Source organism: Artemia franciscana, chromosome 2 (assembly GCF_032884065.1).
Source record: "Artemia franciscana chromosome 2, ASM3288406v1, whole genome shotgun sequence".
Lineage (NCBI taxonomy): Eukaryota > Metazoa > Arthropoda > Branchiopoda > Anostraca > Artemiidae > Artemia > Artemia franciscana.
This window is the reverse complement of record NC_088864.1, coordinates 56807317-56835066: the sequence shown is the minus strand read 5'-3', so window position 1 is coordinate 56835066 and position 27750 is coordinate 56807317. Positions and strand designations below refer to the sequence as shown.

Genomic DNA, 27750 nt, shown 5'->3' with positions numbered 1-27750 from the left:
TCAATATTCAATCTTTGAATTTAAATTTATTTTCATATATCTGAAGGGCTGGCTAAATTTAAGAAGCGATAAAAACAAGTTTTACTTGGCATAGGAAAGTTTGATATTGTGCGGGGGAAGGATTGTGCCTCAATCCATTTCGATAAGGCAAAACTATGTCGTTTTGATAGAAGAATGAACCGGACAGCCGATTACAGTTTATTGGAGAGTGCCTATCCCCTAAAAAAAAAATCCCGTAATACGTGTATAAAATTTTTTTTCCTTCTGGCAGGAGTTTCTCGCCAAACATGCCAAACCCGGAGAGAAGGTATCTGAAGACTGGAAAATTTGTTAAAATATTTTAAAATGGAATACTAGACAAGTATTTTTCATTGGATTAGTTGTAGGTATGTGGATTATCTACTCCCAAGATACTGCACTCATTTTGTTGGAGAGGCACTCGCTTTGCTAAATTTTTCTTCTTTCTGTGTAATGAATGCTAAAGGCTAGGTTTTTGATCAGTGATTAAATGAAAAAAAAATAAGCTGAAAGTAAGGAGCAATATTAAGTTCGATTGGATTCTTGTTTGCCTACTAATCGCTATCTTTGAAAGGGGTTATGTTAGGAAAATGGAACTTTCAAGGATGAGTCTAAAAACTGAAGTATGTCCTGGGAAGGCATTTTGAAGTATCGACCCCCACTTCTCCTGCTAGAGGGCCCTGACCTTGGATGACCACTAAAAATCTTTATGTTATAAAAGTGAAACTCTGCAGAATAGATCTTCTGCTTAAATTAAGCCCAACAAAAATGTTTTCAGCTTAACAACTTTCCTCAATCCCAATTTATGAGGTTTCAAGGATCCACAAATACATTTCCTAAATTTAGAAGAAAAGAACTCATTAATTTGGCTTAAAATTCTACTAAAAACAACAGGAATTGCATTTTCAGAACTAAAACCAGCGATAAAGAAACTAATAACAGAAAATTAAGGTTAAATGTTGTTTTGTCAAAGTTTCAATAGGTACAGAACTGTGAAGTAGACACATTTCTAAGACTAAGAAATTAGAAGAGTGTTAACATGGAAGCTTGGCTATACCTTCCAAGAGAATGGTTTTGGCCCTGAATTCATTACTGTAAGATTCCTTTCCCTAACCAAACCCCTTTCCAAGACAGCAAAAAGTAGCTAAACTAGAATTTTACCAATGCTTGGGAATACCTTCCCAGAGTATGTTTTGTCCCTGGATTGTTTACTGAAGTTTCATTTTTCTAATCTAAACCCTTTTCCAAGATAGCAAAAAGCAGCTAAACTGGAATTTTACCAAACCTTAGCAATACTTTCCCAGAGTACGTTTTGTCCCTGGATTCTTTGCTGAAGTTTTATCTTTTTAATCTAAACCCTTTCTAAAACAGCAAAAATAAGCTTAACTCGAATTTTAGGTACTTGTCTATTATATAAAACACACTCAAGAGGTGAAGTTTGATGACAATAAAATATGATGAAAATAGAATACTTTACTAGCAAAATTGCAAATTTCATTTGTGAATAATTAAATTTGGAGCTTTGGCGTCCGCTGACCATCTCAATGACAAAGAAAAGTTCATTATCAACGCGATTCTTGACCTATGTCATTTTAGTTCATTATTAGCACGATTCTTGAGGATGGGGAAATTGGCTCAATAAAATTATCCATGAAAAAAAAAACAGCAAAAAAAACAAACATATAAAGACAAAATCATGGTCCAAAGTTGCAAGATCATGTACCATGGCCATTGCAACAAAATGATCATGGTAAAAAAATTTAGTAGCTATCACAACATTTAGTGGTTATAGTTTCCCAAGTTTCTTGTTCTACTGGCTGTTCTTGGGGAAGAGTGGAACTATGGTAGGGAGTGACTACATTTGGTATGCAAATAGCGTCATTTGTTTGTGCAAAATTCTGCAGAAGTGGTTAATAGACTACCATTAGACAAATTGCTATCTGTTACTAGCACTACCCTAGACTGCTAACCAAGATTTTAGGGGAGGACACAGGGGCAAACAGTGTCCTCACCGGTAAATAGTTGTGTTTAATTTGGAAAGGAGGTTAAAGTTTAAGGAGTTTAATGGATGTTGAATAGGTTGAGACTAGGAGTTACAACAGTGATGGAGTCAGATCTTGACGCTAGATTCTCTCAGTTTTTACAGAAGAGCCAAAGAGCCATGTAGAAAGAAATTTTTTTTTTTTAAATGTAAATTGGCCAGAGAGGAACATCAATTGGTGGTTTCAATGAGGATAGATAGTTTGCCTGTGGGTTAAAGATAAAAATATTTGGGGAAATTTAGGAAGATAGATGGTCATAAGTATTGTCTGATGTGTGGTGAAGATGATATTCTTTTTAGCTGATGGATAAATGTCAGGAGTGGTGGGATTTGGGAAGTGCATTTCTAAGAAGGTAAAATTTGGATATGATTGATAGGTAAAAGTTATGGGGACGAAGAATTTAGAGAAATGGGAAAGTTCTAGGGAGATAGCTATGGCACATCAGGGTACTTTTTTTCTTAGTCTTAATAGCAACTGTAGTAGTAGTAGTAGCTTTAGCTTTAGTGGGAGCATTAACATTAAAGTAATAGCAATATTAGCAGTGGTAGAAGTATGAATAGAAGCAATAGCATAAGTATGTAACTATTCTCTTTTGGTTTGTTCAACATCCCCCACAACAAGCCTTGGTAGTTTCAATTTCACGCACCAAATTGTTCCTAAGACATTGCTGTTAGGCCCTTTTGAGAATCTGCAAAGATTCAGGGCGTGAGTGATTAATTCCCCCCCCCCAAAAAAAAAAGTTTTAAATTTCACCTTCATACCCTTAGGCATAGTTGTAATAGTAGTAAAATCATATTTTGACTTAGCTCAAATTATACTTCAATATTGTAAATGAAGCAGCGTGGTAGTTGTTGTAATGGTTCCAAATATTCCCTTTTTGATCATCTCCCTTATCATTTCCTGAATTTTCCACATTAATATATTCAGGTATTCCTGAGTTTACACTCTTTTGACAATACGTATCAACATAGCGTCGTTTGAGTCAGGTCAACACTCCCCGCAACATTCTCTAAAAGGCTCACCTGAATGCCCATCGTCTTCTTGGAAAGTAAATTTCAAACATCCATATATTTCTCAAAAACATATACAATATGTAAACAATGAACTAATTGCCTAACTTGCAGTCCATGCTCTGAGGACTGTGGGGAGGTTGAAATCCCTAAAGACATAATTATTGGACCTTTCAACAATGCTGAACAAAATAGTTGACTTAAATTTTAATCATTTAAGGCCGGACGCTCCTCCAAAAATTATACTGCCTGTTAGTTCTTTTTCAATCGCGGCATATCACACAAATACTCAAGGTTATCAGATTTCACTGCCGTCATTAAACTCAAGGGGTTTCTCACTGAAAATTACGACTAATGTATATTCATTCTTCGTAATTCGACAAGTAAATAGGAATATTTATTTGGAAAAGAACTATTATTCGAGGAGAAAATTAGAGAAATTATTATTCGATATTTTTTTTTGGAGGAGGGGGGTTCAGCTCTTACGAAAGAAATACCAGGAAAACACAGGAAAATTAAACATTTCGCTGACAAAATTAAGCATTATACAAATTTAAGGTGGGTGAATCCCTCGCCTGCGTGTGTGCCTGTGGTCTGGTCATCATTATTTGCCAGGAGACGCGGTATAAAATTGTGGAAATTACAAATAAAAAGTACATATTTTCGGGTTTTTACTTCATGCAGACCTATTTAGAAAAATATAATTTAAATAATTGCTCGCAGCGAAGTGACAAATTTATTTCATTTTATCAAAAAGTTCGTGGTAACGAACTGTACTAAGGAGCGACCCGGCTCAATAGTAACCAAAACTCTAAAAAACGGATTTTTGATACCAATAGCTACATGAACAAAATCGCATTTTAATGCTGACTTTAAATATATGAGATACCTATCTAAAATTACGAGTCTAAGAAAAATTGCCTTATTTTAGAAAATAGAGGGAAACACCCGATAAAAGTAATAAAACCAAAATTACACCCATCCGAATCAGCCTATCAGGGAACTCTACCGTGGAAGTGTTAAGCTTCTATCAGCAAAAATATGGTTTTTTTTTCCAGGGGTGATTATATCGAACCAGTTGTCATAGAATGTTGCGAGCGGGCTCATTCCAACGGAAATGAAGTTATATACAAGTGAATTATATATAAAAAATGAAGTATATAGTAACCTTTTTAAGTGATCTAAAAAATTGGAGGGCATCTAGGCCTCCTCCCACGCTAATTATTTTCCCACAGTCACCCGATTAAAATTGTGAGATAGCCATTTTATTCAGCATAGTCGAAAAACCTTATAACTGTGTCTTTGGGGACGACTTATTCCACCAGAATCCCCGTGGAAGGGGCTACAAGTTACAAACTTTGATCAGTGTTTATATAGTAATGGTTATTGGGAAATGTACAGACGTTTTCAGGAGGATTTTTGGTTGGTGGGGGGGGGGTTGAGAACAGGGGGTTATGTTGGGGGAACTTTCCATGGAGGAATTTGTCATGGGGAAGAAAATTTCCATGAAGGGAGCGCAGGATTTTCTAGCCTTATTTCAAAATAGAACAATACAAAAATAAATATGAAACAGTTTTTTCAACTGAAAGTAAGGAGCAGCATTAAAATTTAACACTAACAGAATACAGAAGTTCGTTACGTAAGCTAACTCGTAAGTTACGTAGATCTTTTACTAGCAAAAACGTTCGTAAAATATTAAAAGTTCTAGTTCTAGTTGCCTTTTTAAGTAACCAAAACATTGGAGGGCAACTAAGCCTCCTCCCCTGCTCCTTTTTTCTCAAAGTGATTCTATCAAAATTATGAGAAAGCCATATAAATATGAAATTTCGTTTTAATTATTCATCTGTGGAGAGCCAAAATCAAAACATGCATTAGTTCAAAAACGTTCAGATATTAAATAAAAAAAAGACATGTTTTTAACTGAAAGCAAGGAGCAACATTAAAACTTAAAACGAATATAAATTAATTCGTATGTGAAAGGGGCTGCTCCCTCCTCAACGCCCCGCGCTTTACGCTAAAGTTTTACTCTTTCTCTCAATTCTACTTTTTAAAATAGTAAAAAACTTTAGCGTAAAAAGCGGGGCGTTGAGGAGGGAGCAGCCCCTTTCATATACGAAGTGATTTCTGATCGTTTAAGTTTTAATGTCGCTCCTTACTTTCAGTTAAAAAAAAACTTGTTTTTTTTATTTAGCTTATCCATACGGGTTCATTAAAAAATATTCTAAAGTTCGATTGTTGCTTGAGTATTTGTATATCTGAATTTGTATTCGGATAAGACTGTAATGACACATGATAACTACCCATACCTAGCACAGTTGGATTTATATAAACGGTTCTCGTATCTCCATACTTCTTGGCAACCTTCCGTCGACAATTTCTGGTAACAGTGCCTCAAAATAAAATTTTTGTAGATTTGGCAGCATTTTGTTAGACCAGAATTCACGTTCACGACCAATCTTTTCATAATATAATTCCTCTTCCCCAAAAATATTACAAAGTATACAAAATCAATGTCACAACATTCCAATTGAATTTGAACTTGGTAATAGTAGTCATGTGTTCTTTTCAGCTTTATTTCACTATTAACTTTCTTTTCTAGACATGTATTTTTTTAAGCGCTATCCACTCTTCCAATGTAAGCCCTTTTGCTGTCAAAGGGCACTTCACCTCCAAAAGAGCCTTCTCACCCGAAGGAAAAATTGCTATCCCGTCCGGACTGGCCCCAAGAAACCCATATTCCTTGTGAATGAAAAGCCCAGCAGAGTTCACATTGCAACCCATTTTCTTTGCAAAAGCTGCAATAGCTACAGGCTCATACATCTGACCATGCTCCATTGCCTTTGTTTGGCGGTTTCTGGGATACAGCAGCTGCCGAACTAATGAGCCCACAGTCTTCAACCGCCTTTTACAAACAGCACCAGCTACGGAAGCTGTAATTCTGTTTTTTCTGTATTCTATCCAGCTATTTTCGATAGAATTTCTCTGAAGCTTAGTAGCTTTTTCGATACTGAGGATATCTGTTGCAGTACATTGGAGACGAGTCAAAAAATCTGTTTTTGCAATTTCGAGCGCACTGCAATCAAGATCCGGAGCAGTTGCGTTCGAGCCGTAGTTTTTGTCTGCTCCGGTTGGCTCCCTGATTTCTTTTGAAGGGAGTTTTGTGGAAGCATTAGTGAAAAGGCGCTTTTTAGCAGACAGTTTTTTACTTCGAGCAGTAGTCATGGCCCGCTGTTGTGCAAGTTTTTTCAACTGCCTACTTGGTGTAGATCCTACAGTTCTTCGAAATATTTCAAGGCGAGCTGAGTGACCTTTCGTAAATCGGATTCCTGCTGCTTTAACACGGGTGGTATATCGCGCACTTTGGCTAACCATGATGTTTTTGCCACCTATAAGCCTTGCAACTATGCTCATAAAATATTCTGCCAGGTTGCTCGTGTGGTTTCCTATCAGTAGACGAGCCCTTCTGGTCAGCGTATCAAAGGCTGAATACACATGGCTGAGAAAGATGTTGCTAGGGGTGTCTTCAGGATTGACCTGTAGAACTTTCCCGGAGAACGAGCAGCGTGTAGGACAAAATCTATGGTCGCCACGGAAAAAATGTAGAGGAATTGCCTTCAGCGCACTGATGAGATCCTTCACGCTTTTCTTCTCTGTGGTGGCACATACAATTGCATTTCTGGCAAAATCACACATTTTCTTTATTATTGCGGCACTAAGAAATCTTCTGCATTCAGCATTTTCATGCTGCTTCTTATATAGTCTGTTTTTCAAGCATTTGCACGCATGATTAGCACACTCAATTTTTTCTACATTTCTGCCATATGGTACCCTTGCTATAATTTCAGAATGGGTACTTGAATCGCCGTCGGCAACAAATCGAGTATATCTTAGATTGTGCATGGATGTTGCTATTTGGAATGCGTCAACTAATATATCTGACTCCATACCTGTACTGGGCCCCTGCCAGTTCATAAAACATGTATGTTCAGGAACAGATCTATTTACTTGATGCCTGTATTTCACGCAAGTACAGCAATATTTGTTCCTAATTCCTAGATTTAAGAGTTTCTTCGAATAGAAACCTATCACCACTCCACAGCCTGAGAGTGCACGATATCTATTCCCATAACTTCGTGTACACCAGCTTCCATCAACTATAACACATGTCTCTACAGCTCCATTCGGGTGAATTTTCTCACCTGCTTCCAGTGCCATCCTTCGCTCGGTTTTCCAATTTTCGATAAGATAGTCATAGAGAACTTTTTCCAATTCTACGCAAATTTCTTTCTCAAATTTCGTAAAGACTTTTTGAGACGGGGTATTTATTCCAATGGTAGAGAAAAGTTCTTAAACCTGGGCGTGAGTCATTCCACCATTTATTGCACCAACCACTACCTCTTTGTTGACACTTACTGTTCCTGTTTCTGTTTTGTGTTTCTTTCTGATAGTATTCACACTATCAAAATCAGTCCTTTTCCGTTTTTTGACTACGGTTTTCGTTGAGTCTTTTTTTTTAAGCCTTCTAGGAGCAAGGGGTTTTTCTGTGTGAATTGTGGCTTCCTCATGACATGATTCGCATTTGAAGATGAGTCTTGAGCGCAATCCAGCTCTATGTTCTTTAGAAAACATCATATTTGAAACCAAATTGATGTCTTGGCACCTGTAAATAAAATGCTAATTGGTTGTGAGGAAGTAAAATAGTAAAGTAGCGATTTTATTGTTTTCGTAGAAAGGAAAGTGCTATAGCTTCAAAAAGGATAGGTAGTATGTAGAGTAGTGAGCGATGTAGGGTAATTAAAATATGAAATAAAATATAAAATATAGCTAGAAATGGGCGAGAAGTGGCAATTATACGATCTAACCGAAAGTTTGTTGTATTTCATTGTCAGATTAAACCACCCAATTTTATTTATGTATGTAACCAAGCCAAAAATTGTCCTGGAACTACCAATCAGGAAAGCCAAGTATTTCAAAACTTTACAAAATCCTTTGGGGCATGACAGGAAATGCCCTCTAAACAGACCCGTGTCGATTTACCAAATTCCAACGGAAATTACTAACCAAATTCCAAGAAAAATTAAGTCTCACTTGACTCCCTAAAATCAAATTCAAAGTAAAAATCCGTGCCCCAAATTCAGTTGCATCTCAACTATCATTTAAATTTTTATTCGAGTAATTCACAAAGTTCTTATTAGTACGATTAAAAATACCAATATGCTTTTATGAGTTAGGAGGATCAAATTAGCTAGTTTATTTCTCAAATCCTTTAAAGCCTTTGCAGACATTCTTTCAGAACCTTTATCCGTACTTTTTAATGATTAGATAAAAAAACAAGCATTTTAATTGAAAGTAAGGAGCAACATTAAAACTTAGAACGAACAGAAATTATCCCGTATATGAAAGAGGCTGTTTCCTCCTCAACGCCCCACTCTTTACGCTAAAGTTTGACTCTTTCTCTTAACTCTACTTTTTAAAACAGTAAAAAATTTAGCGTAAAGAGCGGGGCGTTGATGAGGAAGCAGCCCCTTTCATATACGAAGTAATTTCTGTTCGTTTTAAGTTTTAATGTCGCTCCTTACTTCTGTTAAAAAAACTGTTTTTTTTTTATTTAATTTCTGAACGTTTTTGAATCAATGCATGTTTTGATTTTGGCTCTCCGCAGATGAATAATTAAACCGAAATTTTAATATTTATTTTTTTGTCTAAAGTTCTTTCTCATAGTTTTGATCGAATTTTTTTGAGAAAAAATGGAGCGGGGGAGGATGCCTAGTTGCCGTCCGATTTTTTGGTTACTTAAAAAGGCAACTAAAAATTTTAATTTTTTACAAATCTTTTTATTAGTAAAAGATATACGTAACTTACAAATTAGCTTACGTAACTAACTTCTGTATTCTCATGTTTTTATTACGTATACGAAGGGGCTCACCCCCTCGTTAGTACCTCGCTCTTTACATTAAAGCTTAAATTTTGTCCCAATTTCTTAAGAATGACCCCTGAATCACAAAAGCCGTAGAATAAATAGTTGAAATTACTAAAAATACTTTAGCGTAAAGAGCGAGGTATTAGGAGGAGGTGAGCCTATCGTATGCTTAATAATTTCTGTTCGTTTTAAGTTTTAATGCTTCTCCTTACTTTCAGTTGAAAAAAGCTTTTTCATATTTATTTTTTCATTATTTTTTTTTTAAATAATACTTGAAAATCCTGGGCTCCCTTCATGAAAATTTTCTTCCCCCATGACAAATTCCTCCAAGGAAAGTTCCCCCAACATATCCCCCTCTTCTTCGAGTTACAAGTTTGGAAAATAAGGGGAAACACCCCTAAACGTCATAGTATATTTTTTTTATTTTTCAAATTGGCAAGTTTTTTTTTTTTTTAAATGGAGAGTTGTGAGACAGAGTCAAACTTTAGCGTAGAAAGCAAGGCGTTGAGAAGGGAACAGCCCCTATCATATACGAAGTAATTTCTGTTCGTTTTAAGTTTTAATGTTGCTCCTTACTTTCAGTTAAAAAAACTTGTTTTTTTTTATTTATTTCAGAATAGCGCGACTCATTTTTTCCGCCGATTGATTAGCTTTCGTCATAAATTAATACAGAAGTAAAAAGTGAGGCTATTTCAAAATGTAATGGGGAAATATATAATGGGCTATAAACTGTCGCTTAAAGAGGGGTGAGGGGTGGGGTATAGCGAAGCATTCGCTCTTAGGAATAGTATAAGTAGCTACTTATGGTTGTTTTAAGTTCTTTTCTGAATTTTTAGGCCTTCCTTCAAATGTGCCCCTCTCCTTATTTTTTACCAAAAATATAATTTAAAAGATCTACTGTTTAATACTGTAAAAACTTTAGCGTAAAGAGCGGGGCGTTGAGGAGGGAACAGCTCCTCTCATATACTGGGTAATTTCTGTTCGTTTTAAGTTTTAATATTACTCCTTCCTTTCATTAAAAAAAAATCGTTTTTTATTTAATTTCTGAATGTTTTTTTAGTTAATCCATGTTTTGATTTCGGCTCTGCGCAGATGAATAATTAAAACGAAATTTGAATTTTTATTATTTTTGGCTAAACGGCTTTCTCATAATTTTGATCGAACGATTTTGAGAAAAATGAGCGGGGAAGGAGGCCCTGCTGCTCTCCAATTTTTTGCTACTTAAAAAGGCAACTAGAGCTTTTAGTTTTTTACGATTGTTTTCATTAGTAAAAATATACGTAACTTACGAATTAGCTTACCTAACGAACTTCTATATTCGCAGGTATCTATTACGTATATAAGGGGGGCTCGCCCACTTGTCAATACCTCGCTCATTACACTAAAGCTTAAATTTTGTCCTAAATCCTTAAGAATGACCCCTGAATCACAAAGGCCGTAGAATAAATAATTGAAATTACTGAAAAATACTTTAGCGTAAAGAGTGAGAGATTAGGAGGAAATGAACCCCTTATATGTGTAATATTTTTTGTTCTTTTTAAGTTTTACCGCTGGTCCTTACTTTCAGTTGAAAACACTTTTTCATATTTATTTTTTCATTGTTTTTTTAAATCATGCTAGAAAATCCTGCCCCCTCCCATTCATGGAAAATTTTCCTCCCCATGACAAATTCCTCCATGGAAAGTTTCCCCAACATAACCTCCTCTTCTCAACCCCTCCTTCTAACCAAAAAATCCCACTGAAAACGTCTGTACACTTCCCAATAATCATTACTATGTGCAAACACTGGTCAAAGTTTTTAACTTGCAGCTTCTCCCATGGGGACTTTGGGGGAGTAAGTCGTCCTGAAAGACATAGTTATAAGGTTTTTCAACTATGCTGAATAAAATGGCTATATCAGGATTTTGATGGCGCTAGAACTTTTCATTTCCATTTGAATGAGCCCTCTCGCAAAATTTTAAGACCACTGGGTCGGTACAATGACCCTTGGAAAAAAGAATTAAATAAATAAACACGCATCTGGGATTTGTGTTTTGGCAAAATATACAAAATTCTACATTCTTGTAGATAGGAGCTTGAAACTTGTACAATAAGGTTCTGTGATACGCTGAATCTGATGGTGTTACTTTCTTAACTTTCTGTTTTGGGATGAAAATATCTTTAAAAGTTATCGAACATTCTTTCTCTATAGCAGAAAAGACAATTATCAAGAATTAATAAGGTACAAGTTGTATTAATTGCAACCCAGAATAATTCCCCATCCTAATAATTTTGATAGCAGTAAATCAATGACGTAAAATGAAAGACAAAGAAAAAACTTACATGTGGCGAATCACGAGCTTTTCATAATTCTCAAAAAGGTAAGGCAGATCCACAATCCAGCGTGAGCCTTTAATAAATAAATAATAATAATTTATTTATAACCCACAAAGTACATTAAACTGTGGAGTAAACACACAAAAAAAGAAAAAACAAGACAAAAAACATAATAACATAAATAACATAGCAGCATAACGACATACAACATAAATAAATTACCTCCAATCAAAAAATGGCCAAAGAGGGTCAAAAACACCGACCATTTGCCGAGTTTTAAAACATATATCTTTAGATAAATGTTTCAGTCGCGAGGGCGCATCAACGATGTCAAATTTAGAGACGACTGTATGATTCCGATACCACCGAGGCAGACGCAGCAAATACTTGCAATACTTAAAATATCCTGAGCGTATTTTCTTTGTATCCTTCTTGCGAAGGAGGAAAGCAAAACCAGAAAGATAAAAAACAGCAGGGGCACAAAAACTAGAATAAAGACGGCATAGTCCATTTCGGTTATACCGACCACGATTTGGTGAAATTTTCGCGTATCCAACCCGCATACTTTTCAGCACGCTGGACGTAATAGCGGAGCAAGTAGACGAAAGTGACGTGGAAAAAGAGAGACCCAACCATTTAATACTTGCTGAACATGGTATAGTTGAAGAACCCTAGCAAAGAGGTGATGCTGGTGGAGGACTCCCAAAACACAAAAACTCACATTTGGAGGCATTAACTGAAAGGCCTACTGTGGATAGTGCGGCTGAAAGCCGGTAGAAGTTGGTAATTAGACTATTGTTTGTCCGGCTAAGAAGCAGAACATCATCAGCATATGCAACGTGACTAATGCCTAAATTATCATTGTAAAAAATTGACGGTTGAAGACGTTGGAGACACGAAGCTAAAACACATTTAAAAATGCTCGGGGATAACACGGCACCTTGCCTAACGCCTTTTTTAACAGGAATATACTCCCCTACCGTACCATTCCACTTCACCCTAACTGAAGAATTAGCATACCAATACTTAAGCACGGAAACAATAGAAAGGTTAACACCCGAGGCTGCTAGAGAAAACAAAGCATTTGAATGAATTACATTATCAAAAGCACTAGATATGTCAACAGTCAAACAATACAGGGGACTTTTTTGAGCAACAGCTTGTTTCATTAGCCCACCCACAATATGGTGAGCTCGAAAACAGCCCATACCTTTTCTAAAACCAAGCTGGAAGGGTGTAAAATTGCACTTGGAGTTAATGGCCGGTAGCAGTACATATTCAAATAGCTTACTAACAAAACAAGACACAGTGATAGGACGATAATTAGAGCAAGCACTGGGGTCCTTACCCCTCTTGACTATGGGAGATATACAACCGGACAAAAAACTATCTGGCATAACGGACTGTGCCAAACGCATCTGAAACAATAATTGCAAATGCTTCAGCAGTTCAGGACAATCATAAGCAAAAAACTTGAAGCAAAGACCATCACTATCGAGAGACTCAGACTTATTCACTTGCATAAGAGCTCGGAGTATAACACCAGATTCTACCGACAACACTTGAGATTGGTTGATACGAACTGGGAGGATTGAGTTTACAAGCTTTGTAAAATGATTTTGGAGATTAATATTAAACGAAAGCAAAATATTTTTATAATGAGAAACGAAGTCACATAGCCGAAGAGACGAATTAATTGGAGGTGAACACTTAACACTGTTTATAACACGATCCCAGGATTTCTTGTCACAAGGACCATCCCAGGCATTCAGTCTCGCTCAACGCAGGGAATATTTGTACTCTCGTTTGGTTTTCTGTTTTATTTGATGTACTGAACCAGAAGAAGGACGATTACAGGCTATCCACATACGGAGCCAGAACTTAGCTTTTTGTTTAGCTATCTTCACTTTAGGATCAACTTTCCAAAAGGGATTGCGAGTACCCGTTCGCACGCACTCGGAGGGTACAGCTGTTTTAGCGGCAGACTTTAGACAGAACACTATTTGCTGATAATACGAGTTGATATCTATCCGCGTTGAAGTTGTAGATACAGATGTTTGCAATAAGTGGAAAGGCACTTTAATAGATGATAATAACTGGGACAATGTCAATACATAAAGTCTGACCCCAAATTTCTTCCAGAAGTGATAACTTTCAACACAAAAGGGGAATTTGTTCCAATTCCTTCGGAACTTGATTCGTCGTGAACCGAAGCATGCGTTAAGTCTTCTAACATATATTTTGGTAAACGCGGTCTGCCTCTAGCCCGATAATTTAATTTCAACTTTTCACGATGGGCCTGCACATTTGGCAAATGGAGCCCTCGTATATTTCTTTTTTTTCCCATGTTACTGTGGTCAATAACAAGAACTATATAAGAACTTTATTAGAGTTTTGACCATTTTTATCGGGGTTCACTTACTAAAGGGTTGAATTGTTTCTTGGAAAGGCCTTGGACTTGAGACTGGTCATTTGACTGCTTTAGTATAGGTAATTTTTATTGGGGTTTATTTACCAAGGGGTGGGATTGTTTCTTGGAAAGGCCTTGGACTTGAGACTGGTCATTGACTGCTTTTGTAGTTTGCTTTGGTAGTTCTACAGCAAGACTCGAATTTTGCTATAACAAATTTAAATATTCTGGGGACATTTTGTTTCGTTCATTAGTTATTTTGTTTCATTCATTAGTTATTAATTAGCTTGTTTTATATATTTTTACCTTATTTCAGTACGAAGATTATGCAAAATTGTACTTATACTACAATACATAAATTTGTCCTGAATTTATTTTAATTAAACCAAAACGATAGATCAATCTTTTTAAAATAAAACCATTGCTTCTTATTCGGCCCTTGTGCTGTGTTCAATTTATCTCTAGGATTAGACACAGCTTATCCTTAATTATTTATACAATACAATTTTCTTATATATTCATTAACCGGCAGTTTGGTGTCTGCACCTTACTTCTTCTCTAGACTCTGTTTAAACAGGTTAGAACTAAATAATGCTTGACTGAATCGCTCCTGAACAATCCGAGTGGTTAGCCCCTTGGTGTAATTTTTGCATTCTTAGATGCTCCGATTACAGCTCAATCTAACCTTTTGAGGGGAAATTTTGATTTCGGAACACAAATATGTAAAGTATTTGAAGGGACTGCAGCCAGGAGGTATATATTATAGAAAAAAGCTTCTTATTGATGAATAGAAAATTTTTTGCTCTATTTTTCGATACCCCACAACAACAATGTCAAGCATAGCAATCTAGAATGCAAACCCGAAACAGGTTTTATAATTATTTTGGAATTATAAAAAAAATAATTGTCGGCTTTAAGATTTGATTATGCCAAAATATTCACCAGATTTTTTTACTTCTATTGACATAAAAACCGCCAAAATCACTAATTCAGGAACGTCAGGCAAACTCCAAATGTTTAACATGGGAGGTATAGGAAGATTCTTTGCGAGTCCGTCCAGCCTTAATCAGACGGGTTTTGAGGAATTATAGGCTTGGGGTTGATTGCCCTCTATTTTCTTTCTGACTTTTAAAAAGGGCACTAAAACTTCTCACTTCCAAATAAAGGAGATCCATCCAATCCAAAGTTTACGAGACCACCCGTTCTATAAAATCTCATGTTTCGGGGCATAGCTTACAACCCTTGCCCCTGGGCTCTGGGTTGCTTTTCCACCTTTAAAAACAATGCAATATGATTTTTGGATTATAGGTAACAAAATGACTATCTCACAATTTCAATTGGATCCTTTTTGGGATTAAATAAACGAACAGAAATTATTCCGTATATGAAAGGGGCTGCTCCCTCCTCAACACCCCGCTCTTGAATGGGGCTTTTTCTCCTCAACACCCCCCTCTTTGCGCTAATGTTTTTTACTGTTTTAAAAAGTAGGATTGAGAGAAAGAGTTAAACTTTAGTGTAAAGAGCGGGGCATTGAGGAGGGAACAGCCCCTTTTATATATGGAATAAGTTTACAGTTGTTTTATTGTTTTAAAAAGTAGAGTTGTGAGAAAGGGTCAAACTTTAATGTAAAGAGCGGGGCGTTGAGGAGCGAACAGCCCCTTTCACATACGGAATAATTTCTGTTCGTTTATTTCTGAACATTTTAGAAACAATCCATGTTTTGATTTTGATTCACCGCAAATGAATAATTCAAACGAAATTTGCATACTAATGCTTTTCGCTAAAGTTTGACTGTCACAAATCTACTTTTTAAAATAATAAAAACTTTAGCGTAAAGAGCGAGGCGTTGAAGAGGAGACAACCCCTTTCATATACGGAATAATTTCTGTTCGTTTTAAGTTTTAATGTCGCTCTTTACTTGCAGTTAAAAAAAACTTGTTATTTTTATTTAATTTCTGAACATTTTGAATTGATACATCTTTTGATTTTGGCTCACCGCAAATGAATAATTAAAACGAAATTCGTTTGTTAATTTTTTTTTTTACTAAATGGCTTTCTCATAGTTTTGATCGGACTATTTTGAAAGGAAAGGTGTGGGGGAGGAGGCCTAGTTGCCCTCCAATTTTTGCCTACTAAACTGTGATATTGTAATTTTGCTAAAAATACTCCAAAGAACGTATAACAATGCCTCTAGGGTTGAGACAACCCCCATTGCCCCTGGGAAAGGGTTGTAAATCATGCTCTGGAGGTGTATAAGGTTCTTATGGAAAGGGTGGTCATATAAACTTCAGATTTGGCTCATTTGATTTGAAATTGACAGTTATAGTGTCTTTTTCAAGAGTCACATGTGATTTGAGAGCAACCAGCTCCCCCCCCCCCAAAAAAAAAAACTCATCAGTTCCCTAAAGACATCCAATCAAAATGAGGAAGACACCCCCGCCACAACTGCTCTCAGGGCAAGAGCTGTATTAAACGCCCCCGGGGTATATAATGCTTTTTATAGAAAGGATGGTCTCATAGGCTTTGAAGGGGACTCATTGGATTGGTAAACATAATTTCTAGTATCCTTTTCCAGAGTCAAAGCGATCAGAGAGCAGCTATCCCCCCCCCCACATGTCAGGTTTTCTTGAAATACATCCGATAGAAATTTCGAGATATCCATTTTATTCAAAATAGTCTAAAGGTCATTTAACAAGGCTTTTAGGGTTGATACCAGCCACCAATATGTTGTAAGTTATGCCGCAAGGCATTTAAGGTTTTTGTGGAAGGGATGGTTGTTCAACTTTAGAAGAGGCTCATTTCGTTGGAAATATGATTTTTTAGTTCTTTTTTAAGTGCCAAAAGTGACGGAAGGCATTAAGGCCCCCCCTCCCCTCCCATCTCCAACAACTCCTCTGTCTACCAAACGCATCTGATTGAAATCATGAGATAGATGTTTTATTCAAAATAGTCAAAATAACAAATAATAATGCCTTTTTAGAACTTTTAAAGTACTTATTATTCTAATAAAGGCCCTTTTGTTTGAAGAGTCATTCTTGAATAGCCTGAACAAGTAGTCGAAGTTTAGCGTCAAGAGCATAATCAAACAGTTCGTGGTAACGAACTGTAGTAAGGAGCGACCCGGCTCAATAGTAAACGAAACTCTAAAAAACGGAATTTCGATGCTAAAAGATATATCAAAAGAATCGGATTTTTATGCTGATTTTAAATATATAAGTTTCATCAAATTTAGTCTTTGTCATCAAAAGCTACGAGCCTGAGAAAATTTGCCTTATTTTGGAACATAGGGGGTAACACCCCCTAAAAGTCATAGGATCTTAACGAAAATCACATTCAGCGTATCAGAGAACCCTACTGTAGAAGTTTCAATCTCCTATCTACAAAAATGTGGAATTTTGTATTTTTTGCCAGAAGACAAATCACGGGTGCGTGTTTATTTGTTTTTTTTTTCTTTTTTCTTTTTCCCAGGGGTCATCGTATCGACCAATTAGTCCTAGAGTGTTGCAAGAGGGCTCATTCTAACGGAAATGAAAAGTTCTAGTGCCCTTTTTAAGTGACCAAAAAAATTGGAGGGCACCTAGGCCCCCTCCCACGCTCATTTTTTTCCAAAAGTCAACGGATCAAAATTTTGAGGTAGCCATTTTGTTCCGCTTAGTCGAAAACCATAATAACTATGTCTTTGTGGATGACTTACCCCCCGCAGTCCCTGGGGGAGGGGCTGCAAGTTACAAACTTTGGCCAATGTTTACATACAGTAATGGTTACTGGGAAGTGTACCGACGTTATCAGGGGGATTTTTTTGGTTTGGGTGTGGGGTTCAGGAGAGGGGGCTATATTTGAGGATCTTTCCTTGGAGGAATATTTCATGGGGGAAGAGAAATTCAATGAAAAGGGCGCAGGACTTTCTAGCATTACTATAAAAAAACAAAAAAACAATGAAAATATAAACATGAAAAAGTTTTTTCAATTGAAAGTAACGAGAAGCATTAAAACTTAAAACGAACAGAGATTATTACGCATATAAGGGGTTCTAAAAACACTTTAGCATAAAGAGCGAGGTATTTAGCAGGAGATAAATACTTCGCTCTTTATGCTAAAAATTTTTAAAGTAATTTCAACTATTTATTCTACGGCCTTTCTGATTCAGGGGTCATTCTTAAAGAATTGGGACAAAACAAGATTTAGTATGAAGAGCGAGGTATTAACGAGGGGACCAACCCCCTCATATATATAATCAAAAATATAAGAATATAAAAGTTTGTTACGTAAGTTAATTCTTAAGTTACGTATTTTTTTTACTAATAAAAACGTTCGTTAAAAGTTAAAAGATCTGGTTTCCTTTTTAAGTAACCGAAAAATTGGAGGGCAATTAGGCCTCCTTCCCCGCCCCTTATTTTTCAAAATCGTCTGATCAAAACTAAGAGAAAGCCATTTAGCCAAAAAAAGAATTAATATGCAAATTTCATTTTAATAATTTATGTACGGAAAGCCAAAATCAGACATGCATTAATTCAAAAACTTTCAGAAATTAAATAAAAAAAACAAGTTTTTTGAAATGAAAGTAAGGAGCGACATTAAAACTTAAAACGAACAGAAATTACTCCGTATATGAAAGGGGTTTTTCCTCCTCGACGCCCCGCTCCTTGCACTAAAGTTTGATTCTTTCTCGCAACTCTACTTTTTAAAACAATAAAAAAATATCCTTAAAGGGCCCTTAAAGTAACTTCCTATTCCTTATTACCCTAATTGCTTATAGAAAATTGACGCCCAAAATATGCTCAGCAGGGTAATGTGAAAAACTATAAATTTACCTAAGCCATTAGGTTCTGGTTTGACCTCATGATCGGTAGCACAAACAAGGGCCAGGGGGAGGAGGGGTAATTTTTTAGTTTCGTCACAAGCTATATAAACTGGAAATATAGCACTTTTAGTCCATAATATAGTCCACTTTTAGTCCATAATATAGTCCACTTATAGTCCACTTATACTCCATAATATAGCACTTAGAAATGCTAATTCTAGAGGCGCATCCCTTTCTGGTTGACCCTCCTCATTCATGGGGCAAAATAATAATGCGTAAAGTGGGCTTGCTTATTACCTATAGAGCGAAGCGTATTAAACTCGAAAGTTTCTCGAAAGTGAAAGTGAACAATCTTGGATATGAGCATTAATGGTGGCTTGAGTCTTTTAATTATCTTTGGACTTTCCACTTTACAAAAATTACCAGTGATAACTGGAATTACTATTAAAAATATAATTTCATTTATAGTGTACAACCCCAACTTTTCCTTTGGCTTCAAAACCCTGACCACTTTACGCATTTTTAGTTTGCCCCATGAAGGGGGAGGGTCAACCAGAAATGGATGCACTTCTAGAATTAGCATTTCTAAGTGCTATAGTGTGGAAACTATGCTGCTTCGCAGCATAGTTTCCGCTTTAGACGATTTATGACGAAACTAAACCATTGCCGGAGGAGGTGCACCCATTTCAAAAATTAACTTTTTATATTTTCAAAGAAAATTTATTTTTGATTTGAACAAAATTCGGAAAATCAAAACTTTCTGGTTAATTTGAATTGATTTACCACATTTAAAGGGAACACGCAAATAAATAATCAAAGTAGAACCACTACATTCATTTTTTTATCATCTTGCTATTACCACGTTTATTTTTCGTATAATTCCCCCCCCCCCCTCTCTCTCTCTCTCTGATGGCTCAGATATAGCACTAGGATTTGTGCCAAGAAAAGGGAAGATAGCCCTTTTGGAAAAGCCTAAAATAAGGCATTTTTACAATAGAACATTTTATTAGACACAAATATATAAATTATCTTAAAGAAAAAACTTACATGCCTAGTGCATACTACAGCCACTAGGCTGTTGTTTACATATTGACCCTCCCCTCAAATATTTATGTAAGAGCATGCTAGCCTATAGAAAGTAATCTCACCTAAACCCAATCTTGAAAAAAATTTAATGCCAACTCTCCGATTTCACACGCTCGACTAAATGAAGACCAGCTCGCATTACTCTGATTTATGACGAAATGCATCTGCAAAGCTAAACAAGTGTATTCTTTCTACACAGTCAAAACAAAATCAAACGGGGTTTGGTGCAGAAAGGCGCAGAAAGAGCTTTTAGTTTGAAATCTAGAAGTAAGCGAAAGATCTAGGGGAGAGGCAAGTGACACCCATGTCCCCTCAAAATTCGCGCCACTGCTGGTATTATGGGCCAAGTATTCACAGAGGTCGTTTTTGGGGGAGACAAAGGGGCTACCTGCCCAGAAAGGTAAATGTTAGGGGCTCAAAATTTTGGATATTAATTAAATGATTTTTAGTTTTAGATATTTTATTTTTATGGCACTTGGTATTAACCAAGTGACATATAGCAGTCGCCAATTCTGTCGGTCTGTCGGTCTGTCTGTCGGTCTGTCTGTCGGTCTGTCTGTCGGTCTGTCTGTCGGTCCCGGTTTTGCTACTTTAGGCACTTCCAGGTAAGCTAGGACGATGAAATTTGGCAAGCGTATCAGGGACCGGACCAGATTAAATTAGAAATAGTCGTTTTCCCGATTTGACCATCTGGGGGGGAGTGGGGGCCCGGTTAATTCGCAAAAAATAGAAAAAATGAAGTATTTTTAACTTATCAGCGGGTATTTGGATCTTAATGAAATTTGATGTTTGGAATGATATTGTGTCTTAGAGCTCTTATTTTTAATCCCGACCGGATCTGATGACATTGGGGGGAGTTGGAGGGGGAAAACCTAAAGTCCCGGTTTTGCTACTTTAGGCACTTCCAGGTAAGCTAGGACGATGAAATTTGGCAAGCGTATCAGGGACCGGACCAGATTAAATTAGAAATAGTCGTTTTCCCGATTTGACCATCTGGGGGGGGAGAAGGGGCCGGTTAATTCGGAAAAATAGAAAAAATGAAGTATTTTTAACTTATGAGCGGGTGATTGGATCTTAATGAAATTTGATGTTTGGAATGATATTGTGTCTCAGAGCTCTTATTTTAAATCCCGACTGGGTCTGATGACATTGGGGGGAGTTGGAGGGGGGAAACCTAAAATCTTGGAAAACACTTAGAGTAGAGGGATCGGGATGAAACTTGATGGGAAAAATAAGCGCAAGTCCCAGATACATGATTGACATAATCGGAACTTATTTGCTCTCTTTGGGGTAGTTGGGAGGGGGGGAGTAAGTCTTAAAAATTAGAAAAATGAGGTATTTTCAACTTACGAACGGGTGATCGGATCTCAATGAAATTTGATGTTTAGAAGGATATCGTGTCTTAGAGCTCTTATTTTAAATCCCGACCGGATCTGGTGATGGGGGCGGGGAGTTGGGAGGGGGAAACCTAAAACTTGGAAAACACTTAGAGTGGAGGGATCGGGATGAAACATGGTGGGAAAAATAAACACAAGTCCTAGATAGATGATTGACATAAACGGAACGGATCCGCTCTCTTTTGGGTAGTTGGGGGGGGGGGGTTAATTCTGAAAAATTAGAAAAAATGAGGTATTTTTAACTTACGAATGGGTGATTGGATCTCCATGAAATTTGATTTTTAGAAGGATATCGTGGCTCAAAGCTCTTATTTTAAATCCTGACCGGATCTGGTGACATTGGGGGAAGTTTGGGGTGGGGAGACCTAAAATGATGGGAAACCCTTAGATTGGAAGGATTGGGATGAAACTTGGTTGGAAAAATAAGCAAAAGTCTTGCATACGTAATTTACATAATTGGAACGGATCCGCTCAATTGCGGGGGGGGGGGGGGTAATTCTGAAAAATAAGAAAAATAACGTATTTTTAACTTACGAAGGAGTGATCGGATCTTCATGAAACTTCATATTTAGAAGGACCTCGTAACTCTGATATCTTATTTTAAATCTCAACCGGATCAAACGTAATTGGGGGGGGGGACAGTTGGGGGGACCGGAAATCTTAGAAAATACTTAAAGCGGTGAGATCAGGATGAAACTGGATGGGAAGAATAGAAACCTGTCTAAGATACGTGACTGACATAACTGGACCGGATCTGCTCTCTTTGGTGGAATTGGGAGGGGGGAGGTAATTTTGAAAATTGAGGTATTTGTAACTTACGAAAGGGTGACCAGATCTTAATGAAATTTGATATTTAGAAGGATCTTGTGCTATAAAGTTTAACTTTAGGTTCTGACCTTCTCACAAGTGCCAAATGAGCTCTTGCCTCTTCCGACCTCGTCCAAATGAGCTCTTGGCTCTTCCGACCTCGTACCATATGAGCTCTCGGCTCTTCCGACCTCGTCACAAGTGCCATATGAGCTCTTAGCTCTTGTTATTAGTATTAAGTAGAGGGGGCAGTTTGCAAAGTTTTGTGAACAAATGAAAGTGTGTTTAAAATTTGCCTGAAAATTTTTGGGAGACAGGGAAGGGGGCTCTAATCAAGATTTTTCTCTGGTCGCAAGAGAGGTCAGAACCACCACTGATTATTAGGAGGGGTGGCTTGTAAACAATAGTGACAGTAGTAACGGCAATTACTATATTTAGAAACACAATTAAATGAAAAATGGATGGCTAGTAGTCTTACTGTGTTATGCTAGAATTCTACCCATTTTAAACTCAAAGGATTATTGCAACCACTTGAATATTTAAATTAAATTTGGAAATTTACATGTATTTAAATTCACCTGCTTCAACTTAGATTAGGCTGAAAAGTTAGTGAAAATAGTTAATACTGACTCTACATTAGCTCTTAAAAAATCAACTTACATTACGTGAAGTTTCTTAAGTTATGAAGATACTTAATTTGCAATGGGTATGTGTCCCTATCCCTCATATGGTTAGAATGTACACTAATTACAGAGGCTGAGGGGCAAAAATTTGTATCGGGGTATCTGCGTTCTGCTGGTATCCCCAACCTTAATTCTGTATCCACCCCTGCTATAACACCCCTTTGAACACTCTATCCCATAAGATATAAAACAATGAACTAGTATTATAAGTAACAAGCAATCATATGTAAACTGATAATTACAATGATATAAACTTTAATGCTGCAATTTGAGTTTTAGGGTCTAGTCGTTTATCCCTCCTCAGGGCTGAAAACAGCCCCGCCCCTCTCATGAATAATACCCCCCGTGGAAGATTTCCCCTTCAAAATCTCCCACCGGATAATTTCTCCGGAAATTGAAAATTCTTTTCACTTGTTTAATACAGAGGCAATCCTATAGCATTGCTTATAGTAAAGAGTCGTAAAAGTTTAATGTATTAATATTAAAAAACAACAACCATCCCTTTAAATTGATAGAATATTAGCAGATTAATTATTAGTAGATTATTTATTAGTAGTATATTTGTGTTGAAAAGGGGTTATTTTTTTCAATCTAATATGTGATTACACCATGAATGGATTTAATCTCGCTTAAATCTGGCCTACAGTAACCGGTCGGTGAACTTTTGGATCTAAACTCGGTTTGGCAGCCTAAGAAACATATATATTGATAAATTGAACCCTTATAGCTCTTTACAACCACATAGGATTGCCTATATAGAGCCAAAGCCTAGAAGATTGGCTCTTTTGAACTCTATAGGATTGCCTCTGGCTAACTGGCTTATAAAGGTAAGAAGAACTTTTAATTTCCCTTTTAACTGCCTTCTAGGATTATACAGGGGGAGATTATACAGGAGAAATTTTGCTGGGGAAATTTTTAGTGGAAGGGATTTCCAGGGGGGGTATGTGTTTTGGTATGGTATGAGCTTTCTTAGTTGGCTTTGGAAAATATGTACATAAAATAGTCCAATAGGCTTGGTTAAGTAATTAAAAAAAAATACATTTACCCTAAACGGTAAGAACTGGGCTGTCTTAAAAGTAAGTAGTTTTTTTTTGGGGGGGGGGGCAAGTTTACATTGCTAAGTCCATTAGCAGAGATCTAATGCATAAATAAAACATTCTTGAGTAATTGGTTTTATCCAAAATGTAACTATAGGATTTTAAAGTTTAGTATTCCCCCTCTCATTTTTGAAAATGTGTTTATTCCACTCAAACTTGATTATTCATTTTAGGTCGTGTTAGTTTTAGGTTTTATTTATTTATCAGTTTCAATGACGTCTAGGAATATCCATTCGTTTTAGATTTAATTAAATAAAAAAAACTAGTTTTTTTTAACTGAAAGTAAGGAGCGACATTAAAACTTAAAACGAACAGAAATTACTTCGTATATGAAATGGGTTGTCCCTCCGCAATCCCTCGCTCTATACCTTAAAGTTTTTAATTATTTTAAAAAGTAGAATTGTGACAGAGTCAAACTTTAGCGTAAAGAGCGAGGGATTGCGGAGAGGACAACCCCTATTTTACGAATAGGTGATCGGATCTTAATGAAATTTGATATTTAGGTGGAATTCATGTCTCAGAGCTCTTATTTCAAATCCCGACCAGATCTTTTGACATTGGGGGGAATTGGAGGGGGAACTCTTGGAAAACACTGAGTGGAGGAATCGGGATGAGGCTTGGTGGATAGAATAAGCAAATGTCCTTGATATTTGATTGATGCAACCGTACTGGATTCGCTCTCTTTGGGGGAGTTGGGGAGAGGGGTTCAGTGATTTGGCGAGTTTGGTGCTTCTGGACGTGCTAGGACGATGAAAATTGGTGGGTATGTTAGGGAGCTGCACAAATTGACTTGATAAAATCGTTTTCCCATATTTGACCATCTGGGGGGCTAAAGGGAGAGGAAGAATTAGAAAAAATTTGGTATTTATAACATACGAGTGGGTGATCGGATCTTAATGAATTTTGATGTTTTGAAGGACATCGTCACTCAGAGCTCTTATTTTAAATCTGACCAGCATTAAGCCTCTTATTTTCCTTTTAAATCAATCTATTGATTCATAGAATTTTGTTAGAGCTCATACCGTATGATTTCTTGGCTCTTAGCTCTTTATGCCTCGTCACAAGTAAAAATATACGTAACTTGAGAATTGACTTCCGTAACAAACTTTTATATTCTTATATTTTTATTGTCCCCTCGTTAATACCTCGCTCTTTACACTAAATCTTCAGTTTTGTCCCGATCCTTTAAGAATGACTACTGACTCTGAAAAGCCGTAGAATAAATAGTTGAAATTACTAAACATACTTTAGCATGAAGAGCGAGGTATTTATCTTCTCCTAAATACCTCACTCTTTATGCTAAAGTATATTTAGAACCCCTCATATGCGTAATAATCGCGACATTCTAGGACCACTTGGTCGATACGATGACCCCTGGGAAAAAAAAAACAAAAAAAAACAAACAAATGAAGACGCACCCGTGATCTGTCTTCAAGCAAAAAATACGAAATTCCACATGTTTGTTGATAGGAGCTTGAAATTTTTGCTAAAGGGTTCTCTGATACGCTGAATGCGATGGTATGATTTTCGTTAAGATTCTATGACTGTTAGGGTGTGTATCCCCTTATTTGCCAAAGTAAGGCAAATTTTCTCAGGCTCATAACTTTTGATGACAAAGTCTAAATTTGATGAAACTTACATATTTAAAATCAGCATGAAAATTCGATTCTTTTGATGTATCTTTTGGTATCAAAGTTCCGTTTTTTAGAGTTTCGTTTACTATTAAGCCGGGTCTTTCCTTACTACAGTTCGTTATCACGAACTGTTTGATGCATTAAACTGCTTTTCTTTTTTTTTGACATCTGTCTGTGTTTTCTTCATTTTCGGAAGTTATTGTTATTGGTAGAGAGGGTCAGCTCTGTAGAAGGTGTTTTAAAAACATTAAGAATACCCGTTTTATCTCCCCCTGCTTCTAGTGCCAACAAGCTGATATAGATGGATTCTAGCCCTAATCATAATTAAATGAAACATGAGTGCTTAAATTGTAGGAACCATTCAAAAGGGCCTGTGGACCAAACGCCTGTGCTGTAGTTATTTATTTTTGTGGCCTAGCAACAATTACTCATATTTTCGGGGTCCCAGTAACAATTTGTGTTGGGTAACTTGAATAAGAAATGCTCAAAATCCTTAAAAATTCAGGGTTACCAATATGATATGAGATCTAGAAGTTATGTCTAAGATAAAATCTTTTACTATTCGGAAGTGAATAGCTACTAAACCGGCTTTAGGACCCCCTTTTCCGGTCAACCAATCAAAAGCAGGTTTTCTGAGCATAAAGGATACCTCAGGTTTTCGTAGTACCATAGGCAAAAGTGGTTCAGTCAGTTTGCTACACATCTGAGTTGCGTTCGAATCACATTCCAAGTTGACTGAAACCAGGATTCTGACGTTTTATTTGTGATTCCGAGTTAACTTTTAGCGTTCGATTTGTAAAAGTTGACTGAAAGTTAATGAAAAGTTGACTTTTAACAACTTTTACATTTTGTACGTTCGTCTCAAGTTAACTCGGAAAGAGGGCAAAAGTTTCAATTATAGGTAGTCATGGAGTATGTGTTCAGATGGATCCAGGATGAAGGCACCACTTTTGTGTACCAGTGTGGTTAGTTATTGAGCCAGATTTTTTGTTGTTGGGTAGGTTGCACTAAAATAGACTTAGAAACTATGTTATTATCCTTGTTAAAACTGGCTTTTTTCTTGTGTGGGTGGGTGGGTTTTATCTTTTACTGGGTGGGGGGATAGGTAGATAATAAAATGGTTAAGAAAAAACTTATAAAGTTATTGCAATATTAGTTAAAGTTACTGCAAAGCTACTTGAGCAATTATTTCAGAGCTGGGTATCCTAATACAATTTGTGTGGCCAGAAGTTTAATTGTTAGATTGCAAATTGTGATTTTCATTTGTCTTCTTTTAGTCATTCCATTCAAGATGCCTTGGATATATTTTTTTTTATTGTGATGGATTGTCTTAATGCTCTGGAAAGGTAAAATATTTCAATTGCATAGGATAGGTAAATTCCAGTAGGCTAATCAATTTAAAGTCCTAAATTAGCAAGGGAAGCGTTTAGTTGACTAAAAGATCACTTATATACAGTGATTTTTTTTTAAATCACTGTATAATTGGAGTTCTTTGAACTCCAATTATACAGCCCTGTTTTTGGCCCCCTTTAGCCTGTATCCAGTTCCTGATTGCCATTTAGTCCAAATTGAATTTTTTCTGTTACTCATTTCTTGTCAATATTGCTAAGGGGTCATACTTAAGCACTAGAGAAGTATGCAGCTCTGCTTTACTTTAGCACCAACCCTCCTAATATGGAAATCTAAGGCTGAAATTGCATATTTCCTATTGATTCTGCCAATCTATACCTCAACCATAGTACCTGATAATTGAAGCAACTGTGGCAAAACAAGAACTGGAAAAATAAGTAGGCTAAAAGGTGGCAAAATACATTTAAAATTTGGGCTATATATTAGCAAATTAGGCAGGTCGGGAGTAAATTTTTTGTTTTTTTTCATATTTTGACTTAAAAATAAAGTGAATATACTACTTGATGCCTTTTTGTATGTTCTTTACAAATATAATTGCTTATGTATATATATATATATATAATATAATAATATAATATATATAATTGATATAATATACAGATATAATTGCTTATGGGTGTGTTCCAGCTGATGGTTTTTCAGTAACTGCAGTTACTGCGTGGTAACTGCCCATTTTTAACTGCAGTAGAGCCAGTGGGAACAGCACAGTAACCTGACTAGCAGTAGCATCATTTTCAAATTAAATACACATGTTCAAATTTAAGGGACAGTTTAATGCTGATTAGTATAATTTTTTTTAATTCCTGCAGTTTCAGAGCATTTAGAGAGGTTCTAAGCCAACCATGGGCATTTGGCTGTCACAAATGATTTTGCTCAAATGAGTTGGTGAAAAATAAATAGAAAATATAAATTATCTCTTTTTTTATTATTTCAAGACTAGAATATCACAAAGCTGAGCATTCACATAGCTTGATTGTATTTTAAGCAAATACAATCCCTGATGGAGTTTTGTTGATACCTGTCTTAAATTGATTTGTCTAAATAAAATGGGCCTATAGCATTTATAGGACAGTAGTGGGACAACTATAGCAATTTTTTTCAAATAATTATTGTTCTCTG

At 36.4% G+C, this 27750-nt stretch overlaps 1 protein-coding gene across 1 annotated transcript in view; it reads left to right on the top strand.

The window, feature by feature from the left end:
- Positions 1-265: 265 nt before the first annotated feature.
- The window catches only part of LOC136043814 (importin subunit alpha-5-like), a 128207-nt gene continuing 100722 nt past the window's right edge, over positions 266-27750 (top strand). Inside the window, exon 1 of the mRNA XM_065728737.1 lies at positions 266-386. The gene's annotated coding sequence lies outside the window, so the exon portion shown is untranslated. The remainder of the gene's footprint in view (positions 387-27750) is intronic.